Source organism: Mauremys mutica, chromosome 2 (assembly GCF_020497125.1).
Source record: "Mauremys mutica isolate MM-2020 ecotype Southern chromosome 2, ASM2049712v1, whole genome shotgun sequence".
Taxonomy (NCBI): Eukaryota; Metazoa; Chordata; order Testudines; family Geoemydidae; genus Mauremys; species Mauremys mutica.
This window is the reverse complement of record NC_059073.1, coordinates 39,714,242-39,727,220: the sequence shown is the minus strand read 5'-3', so window position 1 is coordinate 39,727,220 and position 12,979 is coordinate 39,714,242. Positions and strand designations below refer to the sequence as shown.

The window sequence follows — 12,979 nt, the reverse complement described above, 5'->3', positions numbered from 1 at the left end:
GAGAGAGGAGCTATCAGGAGGTATACTTTAATGAATACACAGTAGAATGCCACCTCCACAGGTTGTACTCTATGATCTTGTGGGGCTCCCTTAAGGAAGACTTTAATGTTAGATTTGTACTAAACTTCCTTTTCTGGAACATGTTAATTACATTACACTCTAGAGACCTGACATTTTTGCTTGAACCCTCTTGTAAGCCCACTTTAAGGCCCTCCTGGAGGAACTCAAGGCTATTGCATTTGTTTGACATGCACCAGACAATAGATGTTTAGTGGCTAGAGAGCATGTTATGATTTTGTTTCATGTATAACCTTTTGTTTCCATTACCTCTACTCACTGTTTCTTGAACCCTGAATCTTTGGTAACAAGCTTAACCTTGTTTTCACTATAAATACACTTCAGCACTGTGATGTTAAGCCAGGTGCTGATCCTGAGTTGAATCATACAAGCTGGAGCGTACACTGTTCCCTAGGGGGAAAGCAGAGCTGGTATTTCTGTGAGTGTTCAATGGATAACGAGTTGGACTCTACAGGGGAATGCTGCAAAGGGACACGGGGACAGGGGTATAGCCAATATTAACCTGCAAGGCAAAATAAGGGCTGGCATAGCCTAGAGGAGAGGGCTTGGGTGGCTAACAGGCTGGCAGTTTCCCTCATGCTGGAGACAGGGGGTAACAAGGTGAATCACAGTCCAGGGTACCGTGAGAATGGTCACAGAGGTAGCAGGGAGGGCGTGGAGGGAAATATTAATAGCGCTGTTTTAGCCAGATGGAGCTTCAGCTGACAGACACCCACAAGGAAACGTCAGAGAGACAGGCTGAGATTTCAGTAGTGGCACAGTTGCTCTGCTAGCTAGAGCATTTACTGCGGAGACATGCCTCTGCACTGCCCATGTGTGGGACTCGGGCTAGATGCCTCCATTTATTCCAATTAATAAGCGTTCATGTCACATTCAGCGTTCATGTCGCATTCCCCATCAGTACCCAGGCCAGGTTGGGGAAGCTAATGATCCAACCAGCGGCCCAAATTCAGTGATGAATCCTGGTCATAGGCCACCTGAGGCACACTGCGCATACACTAAGAAGATTCCAATTAATACAGAAAAATAGCACATGCATGTGAACAATGTCCCTTTCATCTTCCCTAGTATACACCTTAGGGCAAGCCATGGAAGCATAAAGAGGTTGAGAGAATTGAAAATAATTGGGAAAGTGCAGTTCTTTTGAATACCATTCCTAAGAGCTACTACAAAGGGCATTGGAGCTAAGTTTCTTCCCAAAACAGACACATTGCCTGCATACTTCAAGTTATATTTGCTTCCGACTCCATAAAAAATCTTGCAAACTTAACTTATGTAGTGAATGGTCTCCTTTGCTTCTAAATTAAATCATCCAACTTTTGGTACACACAAATGTTAAAATATTGTTAGTACCACATCTTAATCTTGAATTTAGTTTAGAAATCACAGCTGCCCAATTATGATACTAAATTATTAAGGTTAAGAAAGGTTATGCTACAGGGGATATATAAACGAATGGAAATATGTATTGAATACTATTTTAACAGGGTGCCAGATTCCAAGACCCACTCATGTCAGAACAGGTGGGCATGGGCAGCAGATAACACAGGCTGAGGGAGGCTGTGCCTCCCTAAACAGCCAGGCATGGCCCCGCATATGCTCCACCCCCAGGGTCCTCCTGCTTCCAACTCTGTGGCTGGAGTCCAGTGTCCCTGTGGGGTGGCCCTGGCTCGGGCCACACTGCCCGCCCAGCCTCATGGTGCTCCAGGATTAGGGGGACTGCGGCCGCACTGCCTGCTCTCCCTTCACTCTAGGACTGGGGGGGAGCTAGCCTGGGGTGGGAGCCGGTGGCTGGTGTTGGGGAGGGACCCTGCTCTCCGGTGGGGGGCGTGGAAGGGGAGGGGCCTCAGGCAGAAGGTGTGGGGCTGGGAGCTAGCCTCCCCCAGCTGGCAGTTCTCACGCCGCCCATGCAGGTGGATATTATTAGCTCTAACCCAGGTGTATAGAAGGGTTTGGGTGTCTCTTTGGCAGAAAGAACAGAGAATTCTGCAGGGAATATCATCAATAAGGCTACATTTTAGTCAGGGATAATTTTAGTAAAAGTCATGGACATCTCATGGGCAGTAAACAAAACTTCACAGCCCGTGACCTGTCCATGACTGTATTATATACCCCTGGCTAAACCTTGGATGAGAGGAGGAGGCATGGGGCCGCCACAGGTGCTGGGAGGAAGTGGCCCAGGGGCACAACCCCTACTGGTGCTGTGGGGTGGGCAGTTGGCAGGGCTGGCAGGCTCCCTACCTGGCTCTGTGTCTCCCCAGAAGCGGTGACATCCCCATCCCTGAGCTTCTCTAGGCCAAGGTGTGGCCAGGTAGTTGTGCGTGCTGCCTCCACGCTGGGCGCCGGCTTCACAGCTCCCATTGGCCAGGAACCACGGAACTGGTGGGAACTGCTGGAGTGGTGCCTACAGGCAGAGGCAGCACGCAGAGCTGCCTGGCCACACCTCGGCCTAGGAGCTGATGGATTTTACCGCTTCCAGGGAGCCCCCCCGAGGTAAGCACCCCTGCAGAAATCACGGAGATCCCAGAAAGTCACAGAATCCTTGACTTCCATGACCTCTGTGAAAAACTCGCAGCCATACCTATGAACAACAAAGCTTAGGAGAATGCTTAGGCTGAGGTTTATGGTTTTGCTATTATTTAAGATCATGATAAAGGCAAACCATGGGATAGTGGATAGTTGGGACAAGATCAAATGTGTGTGTACTTGGCTTGGTCTACACTCAAAAGTTATATCAGTATAGCCACATCAGTCAGGGGTGTGAAAAAACACACCCTGACCAACAATAGCTATGTTGACACTCCCTCCTTCCCCCATAGACGCAGCTATGCTGACGGAAGAGTGTTTCTGTCGATGTCACTAATGTCATTCAGGGAGATGATGTTCCTACAATGACAGAAAAACTCCTTCTGTTTGTGTAGGGTGCCTCTTCACTGGAGGGCTATGCCAACATAGGCTCCATAGTGTAGACCAGTGGTCTCCAACACAAGATCATTTTCTGAATTTAAGATCAACCCAGGATCTACCCGACCCCCTCCCTGAGGCCGCGTCCCGCTCACTCCATTCCCCCTCCCTCCGTTGCTCATTCTCCCCCACCCTCACTCACTTTCACTGAGCTGAGACAGGGGGTTGGGGTGCAGCAGTGAGGGGTACAAGCTCTGGGAGGGAGTTTGGGTGCAGGGGCCATATGGTCACACTGCACCTAATCTCATAGAATCCATTGGACATTTCATGAGTTTTACTTTTTATTAGTGTCATTTGTGGTTTATAGATCCAAAATCCTTCAGGGATTGTCACAAATCAGTGTAACATTCTCAGCTGTGGAGTGTGCATTGGCTGAGCCTGGGGCAGGGGGTTGGGGTGCAGGAGTGAGGGGTGAAAGCTCTGGGAGTGATTTTGGGTGCAGGAGTAGGCTCCAGGGTACAGGAGGGAGTGAGAGGTACAGGCTCTGGGAGGGAGTTTGGGTGCAGGAGGGGGCTCTGGGCTAGGGCAGAGGGTTGGGGTGCAGGAGGGGTAAGGGGTGCAGGCTCTGGAAGGGATTTTGGGTGCAGAAGGAGGCTCCGGGCTGAGGCAGGGGGTTGGGGTGCAGGAGGGGGTGTGAGGTGCAGGCTCCGGCCGGGAGGCACTTACCACAGGTGGCTCCTGGTCGGCGGCGCAGCAGGGCTCAGGCAGGCTGCCTGCTTGCCCTGGCCTCACGCCACCCCTGGAAGTGGCTGGCTGCTGGCACATCGCTGTGGCCGCTGGGGGAGGGCAGCGGGTCTCTGTGCACTGCCCACACGCGCCATCCCTGCTGCTCCCATTGGCCGGTGGGGACGGGGGGGTGTATGCTGCGGGGATGGTGCTGGGGGTGGGGGCAGCGTGCAGAGCTTCCTTCCCCCTCCTCCCCCCAGAGATGTGCAGCAGCTGGCCGCTTCTCGGAGCAGCATGAGGTCAGGGCAGGCAGGCAGCCTGCCTGAGCTCCGCTGTGTTGCCAGACTTTTAGTGGCCAGAGATTGCTCGACCGGCAGAGGCTCTAGGATCAACTAGTCGATTGCGATCGACCAGTTGGTGACCACTGGTGTAAACACAACCTGTATGAAGAACAGGGTGAGAACTCCTCTTGCTTACAATCACCTAAACCACTAGTCATCTAAACTGCCAATGGACATCAATTTACCAAATAAACTGAGACAGGTGACAATCCTCACACCTGTAACACAACATGCTAGCCCAGCTTGTGTTTATAACATCAGTTCATATACACTGACATTGTTCCTTCTGCAACTTCCTGTTCTGAATGCTTCCTATGTCTTCCAGTGCTGCCCATGCAGTCAAAATAAAGCAACTTAGCTGTGTTCCTTTAGGCAACCTTAGCGCTTATCTACACTAACAGTGCTGCAGTGGCATAGCGGTACCGGTGCAGCTGCACTGCTGTAGCACTTAGTGAAGACACTACCTACACTGACAGGAGAGCTTCTCCCATCAGCGGAGGAACTCCACCTCCCCAGGAGGCGGTAGCTGTATCAACAGGAGAAGTCCTTCCGTCGACATAGCGCTGTCCACAGTAGGGAGTTAGTTTGGTATAACTGTGTCGTTCAAGGGTGTGGATTTTCCCAGACCCTGAGAGATGTAGTTATACTGGTATAATTTTGTAGTGTAGCCCAGGGCTCAGGCACAACCCAAATGGCTAACCCTAATGAGCTGCTTCATGTCCACTAGCACACCATCGGTGCCTGGAGAATTTGCACAGGTAATTCCTATTAATGTTATGCATGTAAATACCACTTACAACAAGAGAGCTAAACGACGAGATCTATAAAATCACAACAGCTGCTAAGAGCATCTGCTTATGCTGACATTTAAACTTGACCCAAACATATTTTATGGCAAAATTATATGTATATACTATACGAACAAAAACATTTTGTTTTGTTACTTTGCCATTGTTCCTGAAACTGTAAGTACAGTATGTAATATGGCCAAGTAGAAAGAAAAAGATACTGTTTCTTGCATTCTATGGCCCTCGGTAATATTCAGTACTCATTAGTAAATCACATTGAAATTGCCACAATGCAAAAATCAAAATACCCAAACAAGCAGGTCTTTCTTGCAGACATTATGCAAGAGGAGTCAAAAAGAGTTTGCTTGAGTGAGGCAGAGTAAAAATTGACTAAAGATCTTGGAATTTGGCCCAGAGTGTGTGTTTAATTCATGGGAAAACAGTTCAAAGAAACGAACATTCTTTATTCTGTATAATGTGATATTCTTTATCTTAACAAGTTGCTTTTGACTTCACTCATTTTCTATGATGATAATGATGCTCCTGTCTTAATCGGGAATCTAGTTTTGATTATGCTAATATACTAATTATACAGCCATGGAATTTCAAAAGGCTAAATTTTAAGAAAAACTATAAAGGTAGGGCCAGATTCCAAAACAAATATTTTTTTTAAATCTACAGCTAGGTTTTATATGTCAAGTGAGGAAAATGTTGATTGTGATTAAGAAAATTTATTGCTTGCTTTCAGGAAGCAGCCAGCTAGTTTCAAGGATCATTTCAAAATCTCTTAAGTCTTTGCTGTATGTCATAGGAAGCCAAATAAAACTTCTCCCTAAGTGGCGTCTCTGCAGGAAGATCACCTCGGAATGGGAATTAAAAATAAGAAAGCTATCAAGCTGGTTGGGGGACGGGCTGGCTCCCTTCCCTCCCCAAACTATGAATTGACAGTCAATTAGTCCCTTGCCCAGTGCTCTGAAAATGAAGACAGTTCCTAGCCACTAAAAATAGAAAAAGAAAATCACAGAAACAGCACTAAGCAGCAATCTATTTGTATTGTAAGCAGCTAGTTTTCTTTCTCTGGTTTACTTATTAAGAAGTAATATCCTTCAGACTATAAAGTTCACTCACAGATCCAGCTGGAGATCCTGAATCTTTCCAAGAAATCAGATGGTATCTTGTCACAAGAACCAGTGCAGCAATAGCCACCCTGTAAATGAGATCGGTCAAAAGTGAATATTTAACTTTACGATGGGTAGATTAATGAGACATTAGTAAACATGTTTTAAATACCATGCAGTTCTTTTGCAAGCATGAAATAACAAATGTATGGACAGATGAACGACTTACTACTAATTATTAGCATATAAACATCACATAGAATGGGTTTTACACTGTCCAGGCATTCTTTAGAAATGGCTGCTAAGCCATCAGTTTAAGAGCTATGCACAGAATGATATTTATATTTTTGGTCCAAATTTTGATGATAGGAAAATTAATTTAAGTGTGAAATTTCATCCAAGAAACACACACAGGCTAAGCGAAATACCAATAAGACTTTTGGACAGAGGATCCGAGTGAAATAGAAAAGATAAAGACGACTGCTGTAATTTTCATGAACGGCATTCTCCTCTCATTCACTTGAAGCTCACATGGATCCTTGAATTTTAGGTCACAGAGAAAAAAAATTAGTATTTGTCTCAGAGGAAACTGGCTTGATTACCACTCTCCCTCTTCCCTCCCCGTTTGTCATCAACTTTCTCCCAGACAGCTGCTGGGCCAGCCCAGTGGACACTACAGAACAGATCTGGAGGCAAAGCAGGAACCTGTGGCTCAAGAAGGCACATGGGGCCAGATTTTTAAAAGGTATCTAAGCACCTAAAGATGCAGAGAGGCACCCTTCAGGATTTTCAGAAGTTCCTAGGCACTTAACTCCCAGGTACTTGCATGATTTTGAAAATCCCACTAGGTGCCTCTCTGCATGTTTAAGTGCCTAAATACCTTTTAAAGTTAGTTCCATGGCCTCTATGACAGAGTTTAATTATTTTATGTCATTTTGTTTGTCCCAAGTCTACTGAGCCACCAGTAATTGGACCAATAAGGACACAGGACACCAGACTTCCTGCTTCCTCTGAAATTTAGTTTTGCCTGGGAAATTGACAGGTCCAGGCCTAAAGTCCTGGGAGAAGAAAACCAAATGTTCTGGAAAAAGCCAACAGAGTTCAGGTTGATTCATATTGGACAAGAATGCTAGGCCCATTATACAGTTATTAGCCCATGAATAAGAAGCACTCTCAATTTATCACCCTTTTAGAATTCTAATTAGTCAAACCGTTTATGATTTAATATTTACATGGAACATACGGCGTTGCTGCTCTAAGCAGTAGAGGGATGGGGAAACCAATTTGCAGTTAAATAAGAACTAGCCTGAACCTGAGCCCCCATATTGAATATTTTTGAAGGATCCAATTGTCTTGGACAGAAACCTAAATATAAGGATAAGCTGAAGCAGGAAAAGAGGACAGATAGCAGTGTTACTGAGCCTGAGTCGGATTTCTATTTACATGGGTATTTCACCATTGTAACTCCACTGATTTCCACAGATCTACTCCCTACTTACAGGATCAGAATCAGGCCCAGTCGGTCTAGCTCGGAAGAATTAGCCAGAATGGTGATTTGTACTCAGATGGGTTGAAGGGACTGAGCAAGGTCAGGAATGAGTTATTTGAGAAAGGAGAGAAGGACATAATTGGAGCATTGCATGCAGAAAAGGAGCAGAACAAACTTCAGAGATCCAACTGGATTTGGGTAAGTAACCAAACTTTAAGAGAGCTTTTCCAAAGTTAACCTCTGAACATTTTGAGGGTTAGTCATCATTATTAAACAAGGCACTTCTCAGTATAATTGAAAGGTGCTTGAATCTAAGTTCAGAGTTGCATAGATACCTCTAAATATTGCTATGCAATACCATGTTTTAGTAAGCACACAGCACCTACTGGTTATCACGTTAGGGCGTTCAGACTATTTATGTAACCAACTCTTCAGTAAGGACTGAAAGTTTGTATTACAATATCACCTAGAGGCCGCAATGAGGGATCAGGGCCCCAATATAAAGACACTGTACAAGCATGTAGTAAAACAGCCCTACCCGAGAGAGCTTACAGTCTTAGTGCCAAGATACAACAAACAGGTGGAGAGAAAAGGATGAGGTAACAGAAATAGAAGCATATTTTGCAGACTAGCTGTGGATATAAATATAACATGTTACCTGCCTAGCCATTATCAATAAGCTGAAATGGAACTGCCAAAGGTGCCATGTAGTTGGCAGGATTTGATCCTGATCAAGGATAACCCAATGGATTCCTAGTCTATGCTTTCACCATTTGGCCTACAATACCTGTTTAGCTTAAACAATTCCTTGTTTGTAACTCAAGCTTCTTGTTGTGTGTTTGTTCTGTTAAGCTGCATAGTGCTAAATTGGGAGAAAGGAAACAAAAAAATGAAACTAAAATATCACTTAAGATTTTACAAAACCTAAGAAACTTACCACTGTTTTATTTAAAAGCATTTTGAGTAGTTTTGTGCAGAAAGGGCAACAATGTCAGTGGCGTTTCTAGCTAATCTAGATTTGCGGTCTAGGGGCTTGGCTACACTTACAAGTTGCAGCGCTGGGAGTTACAGCGCTGGTCATGCAGCTGTGTAGGGCCAGCGCTGGAGTGTGGCCACACTGACAGCTACCAGCGCTGCAGTGTGGCCACACTTGCAGCACTTTCCAGCGCTGTATTGAGAGGTGCATTGTGGGCAGCTATCCCACAGAGCACCTCGTCCCGTTTTGGCGCTGAGTATTGTGGGAAGGGGAAGGAAGTGTGTGGGTCATTCCGCTTCCTGTTCCAACGCCCCGTGGTGCATCGCTTCACATCCCAGCATTCTGTCTTTCCGGCAACGTTTGGCGCCATTGTGAGTGTCTTTCTGTTTTACTCTGTGTGTGAATCGCGATTTCTGTGGGAAATGGAGCCCGAGCTGCTGAGGACTGTGCTGATGAGTGTCGCCAGCACAACACGTTTGGCAGTCGAGCTATTCCTTCAGCTCCAAAGTGACAGCGAGGAGTCTGACGATGATATCGATATCGATTCTCCTGCCGCGTGTGACACCAAAGTGCTTGTGGCATTCACAGAAATGCTCAGCACCGTTGAACGCCGCTTTTGGGCTCGGGAAACAAGCACTGAGTGGTGGGATCACATCGTCATGGAAGTCTGGGATGACGAGCAGTGGCTGCAGAACTTTCGTATGAGAAAAGCCACTTTCATGGGACTGTGTGCTGAGCTCGCCCCCACTCTGCGGCGCAAGGACACAAGATTGAGAGCTGCCCTGACGGTGGAAAAGCGGGTGGCTATTGCAATCTGGAAGCTGGCAAATCCAGACAGCTACCGGTCGGTCGGGAACCAGTTTGGAGTGGGAAAGTCGACCGTTGGAATCATTTTGATGCAAGTTTGCAAGGCAATTAATCGCATCCTGCTAAGAAAGACCGTGACTCTGGGGAGCATGCAGGACATGGTGGATGGCTTTGCACAAATGGGTTTCCCTAACTGTGGAGGGGCAATAGATGGGACGCATATTCCTATTCTGGCCCCCCCCCACCTGGCATCAGAGTACGTTAATCGAAAGGGGTATTTCTCTATGGTTCTCCAGGCGCTTGTGGATCACCGCGGGCATTTCATTGACATTTACACAGGCTGGCCTGGAAAGGTGCATGATGCACGCATCTTTCGGAACAGTGGCCTGTTCAGGAAGATGCAGGCAGGGACTTTTTTCCCAGACAGGAAGATCACAGTAGGGGACGTCGAAATGCCCATTGTGATCCTTGGAGACCCCGCTTACCCGTTACTGCCTTGGCTCATGAAACCCTATACAGGGAAGCTTGACAGGAGCAAGGACCGGTTCAACTACAGGCTGAGCCGGTGCCGAATGACTGTGGAGTGTGCTTTTGGCCGTTTAAAGGCACGCTGGCGTTGCTTGTATGGGAAGCTAGACTTGGGGGAAAGCAGCATCCCCGCGGTTATATCCGCTTGCTGTACCCTCCATAATATTTGTGAAGGGAAGGGTGAAACATTCAGTGAGGCATGGACCACCGAGGTTCAAGTCCTGGAGGCTGAATATGCACAGCCAGAGAGCAGGGCTAATAGAGAGGCCCAGCACAGGGCTTCAAGGATTAGGGATGCCTTGAGGGAAGAATTTGAGGCTGAAAGCCAACAGTAATGTTTGCTGACTTGCATGGGAGTGAATTGCACTGTTTACACTGTTATTCTATTATCCCTAAAATGATTTGCAGTGCCTCTTTCTTTACTGGGCTAAGGTATCTTTCACTATCTGCTATAATAAAGACTGTTTTCAAAGCCAAGAATTGTTTTATTGTAAAGAAAAAAAATTCCTTGACAGACAGACAGACACACAACATTTCATGAACACAAGAGGGAAGGGGTGTGGGTTGGTGAACTGTACAGTCACAAGTTTGCATATGTCCTGTCTGGAGTGCTGTTTAATGAATCCTGCACTTCAGGGTGCATATACTGCATGGTGATGGGGGTTGAGTGCAGAGGGTAAGGGTGGTAGGTATCAGGGCTGGTTGGTGAACGTACAGGTGTTGGAGGCAGCTGGTGGTGGCAAGAAACTGAATGCTGGGGAAAGGCGGTTTGAGCTGACATTGGGGCACAAGGAAAAAAGCTTTGGGACGGGGGGGGGGCTGTGGGGCAGCACGGGACTGCTCTGCCTGCATGGCTACGATAGCCTTGAGAGAGTCCGCTTGCCTCGACAGGATCTCTAGCAGCTGGTTTGTGCTTTTCTTCTTTGCCACAGCGTTTCTACGCCAATGTCTCTGGCGGATCATGCTTTCCTTCTCTCGCCACTCCTTCAATTCCTTTCTCTCTGCAGCAGAGTGATGAAGAACAGTCTTCAGCATGTCCTCTTTGCTCTTTCGGGGATTTCTTCTCAAATTTTGTAGCCTCTGTGCTGTGGAACATCTGCCCACTCCAGGAGTCAAGGTCACTGTAGAAACCCAGAAATGAAACATTTAACAGGGGCAGCATTGTATCCACTATCTCCAGACATGAATTGTTACACTGAGGGAGTTCGCACTTTAACATTCTTTTCCCACACGCATAACACGACAGAAGCCACGAAATGGTGAGTGAGGGGTGCTTATAGAAGGAGAAGTGGGGCTTGATTGATAGAGGGGGGCTGGTTGCTTCGGGTAATCTGGAGTGATAGAGGGGTTGAGTGAAGATGCAGCTGCAGGGGTGATCTTCACTATCTACCTATCTCTTCACTAAAGAGTCTCCCAACATTTTTCACAGGAGTTAATCCTGCAAGATATCTCCCTGCTGCGAGTCACTAGGGGACAGCGGGAGGCTCTTTTACAGCAATGCGGATTCCGCCCGGGACCCTACGTGGCTTGCCTGTGTTCAGAAATGATCCCCCCCCCCACTCGCGGAACAGTGGCGCGGACGCGTCAGCGTGACTGGGACAAGAAACACAGTGGCTCTCCCTATAAACCTGCGCAGGCATATTGCCCACGCTCTGGCTGAAACTTTTGCTGAGATAACTGAAGCAGATTACCGCGACGTGATAGACCACATCAACGGGCTATTCCACATCTAGAGGCTGGCATGCATGCAGCCATAACCCCCCTTCCTCTCCAGAAACATTTCCACCCAGAAAATAAAAGCCGCTTACCGTTAACCCGCTCCTCTGCTTGTTCTTCTGCAACTGCTGGCTGCTGCGATTGGGTACTTTCCTCCTGGCTTGAGAAGAGCTCCTGGCTGCATGCCCACTCTGGGGTGTCTTCCCCCATCCCAGTAGCTTCACTCGTGGTTTCCTCCCCCCCCCGCCTCCGCCGCCGCCGCCGCCTCCGCCTCCTCCTCCTGTCCCCCAGCCTGCTCAGAAGTGTCCATCGTTATCCTGGGATTGGCAGTGGGGTCACCCCCAAGTATCTCATCCATCTCCCTGTAAAAACGGCAGGTCGTGGGGGCAGCTCCGGATCGGCGATTCCCCTCGCGGGCTTTGTAATAGGCACTCCGCAGCTCCTTAACTTTCACCCTGCATTGCAGTGCGTCCCGATCATGGCCCCTATCCAGCATGGACCTTGATATCTGCTCAAAGATATCGTAATTCCTACGGCCGGAGCGCAGCTGTGCCTGCACTGATTCCTCCCCCCAAACACTGATGAGGTCCATCAGCTCGCCATTGCTCCATGCTGGGGCTCGTTTGCCACGTGGAGGCATGGTCACCTGGAAAGATTAACTGATTGCACTCCACACCTGGCTGCAGCAAACAGGAAGGAGATTTTTAAAATTCCCGGGGCATTTAAAGGGCTGGTCACCTGAGGCAAGAGCAGTAGAGTGCAAACTGATGAGCAGAGTGGCTGAACAGGAATTCTGGGATAACTCCTTATTCCCTGGAGGACACTTAAAGCGCTGGTGAGTGTCCACACCTGCTGAGCAGCGCTGGATCACCAGCGCTGCACTCCTTATACCCCTGCCGGGATGGGTTTTCAGCCAGCGCTGCAACCAGGGAGTTGCAGCGCTGGTTGTGCCCTGCAAGTGTGGACGGGGTGTAATTGCAGCGTTGGAAAGCCTCCACCAGCGCTGCAACTTGTAAGTGTAGCCAAGCCCTTGGATATTCTCCCCCCACCCTCCGCCACATACTCCACTATTAGTTTATCTTCTTCCTTCCCCTCTTAAATCAGAGATTCATCCAGTGCTTCCCCATTGCTCAATCAGCTGCTTTGGCTTAATTTTACACTGAAAAATTCAAACAAGAGCTAACAGCTTCTGACTGACTATTTCCTTTCTAATAGAAACTGAACAGCTGATCTAGAGGAAAGAAGTAGGAAGGAGAGGGATGGGGTATCTGCTGGTAGAGAACAGGGATGGAGGTGTTAAAAAGTACCAATAATAAAAATCTTGTTTTTATTTTTCATTGTGGCCTAGAGGCTTTTGATTTTCTTGGCTATTCTTTGTGAGTCTGCTCTGAAACTTGCATGATGATTTATAGCTCAAAGCAAACAAACAACATAAACCTGTCCATGTTCTCTGTGAGCCCAGAGCAGAGATTTTTATCTTGCACCGTACATCTTTTCTGGCAAATTAG

General features: G+C 47.6%; 1 protein-coding gene across 2 annotated transcripts in view; it reads right to left on the bottom strand.

Annotated features, from left to right (window-relative positions):
- The window catches only part of NCALD (neurocalcin delta), a 233,307-nt gene that overhangs the window by 158,492 nt on the left and 61,836 nt on the right, over window positions 1-12,979 (bottom strand). For both annotated transcript variants that reach the window (XM_045005099.1, XM_045005096.1), the window contains exon 2: window positions 5,966-6,044. The gene's annotated coding sequence lies outside the window, so the exon portion shown is untranslated. The remainder of the gene's footprint in view (window positions 1-5,965; window positions 6,045-12,979) is intronic.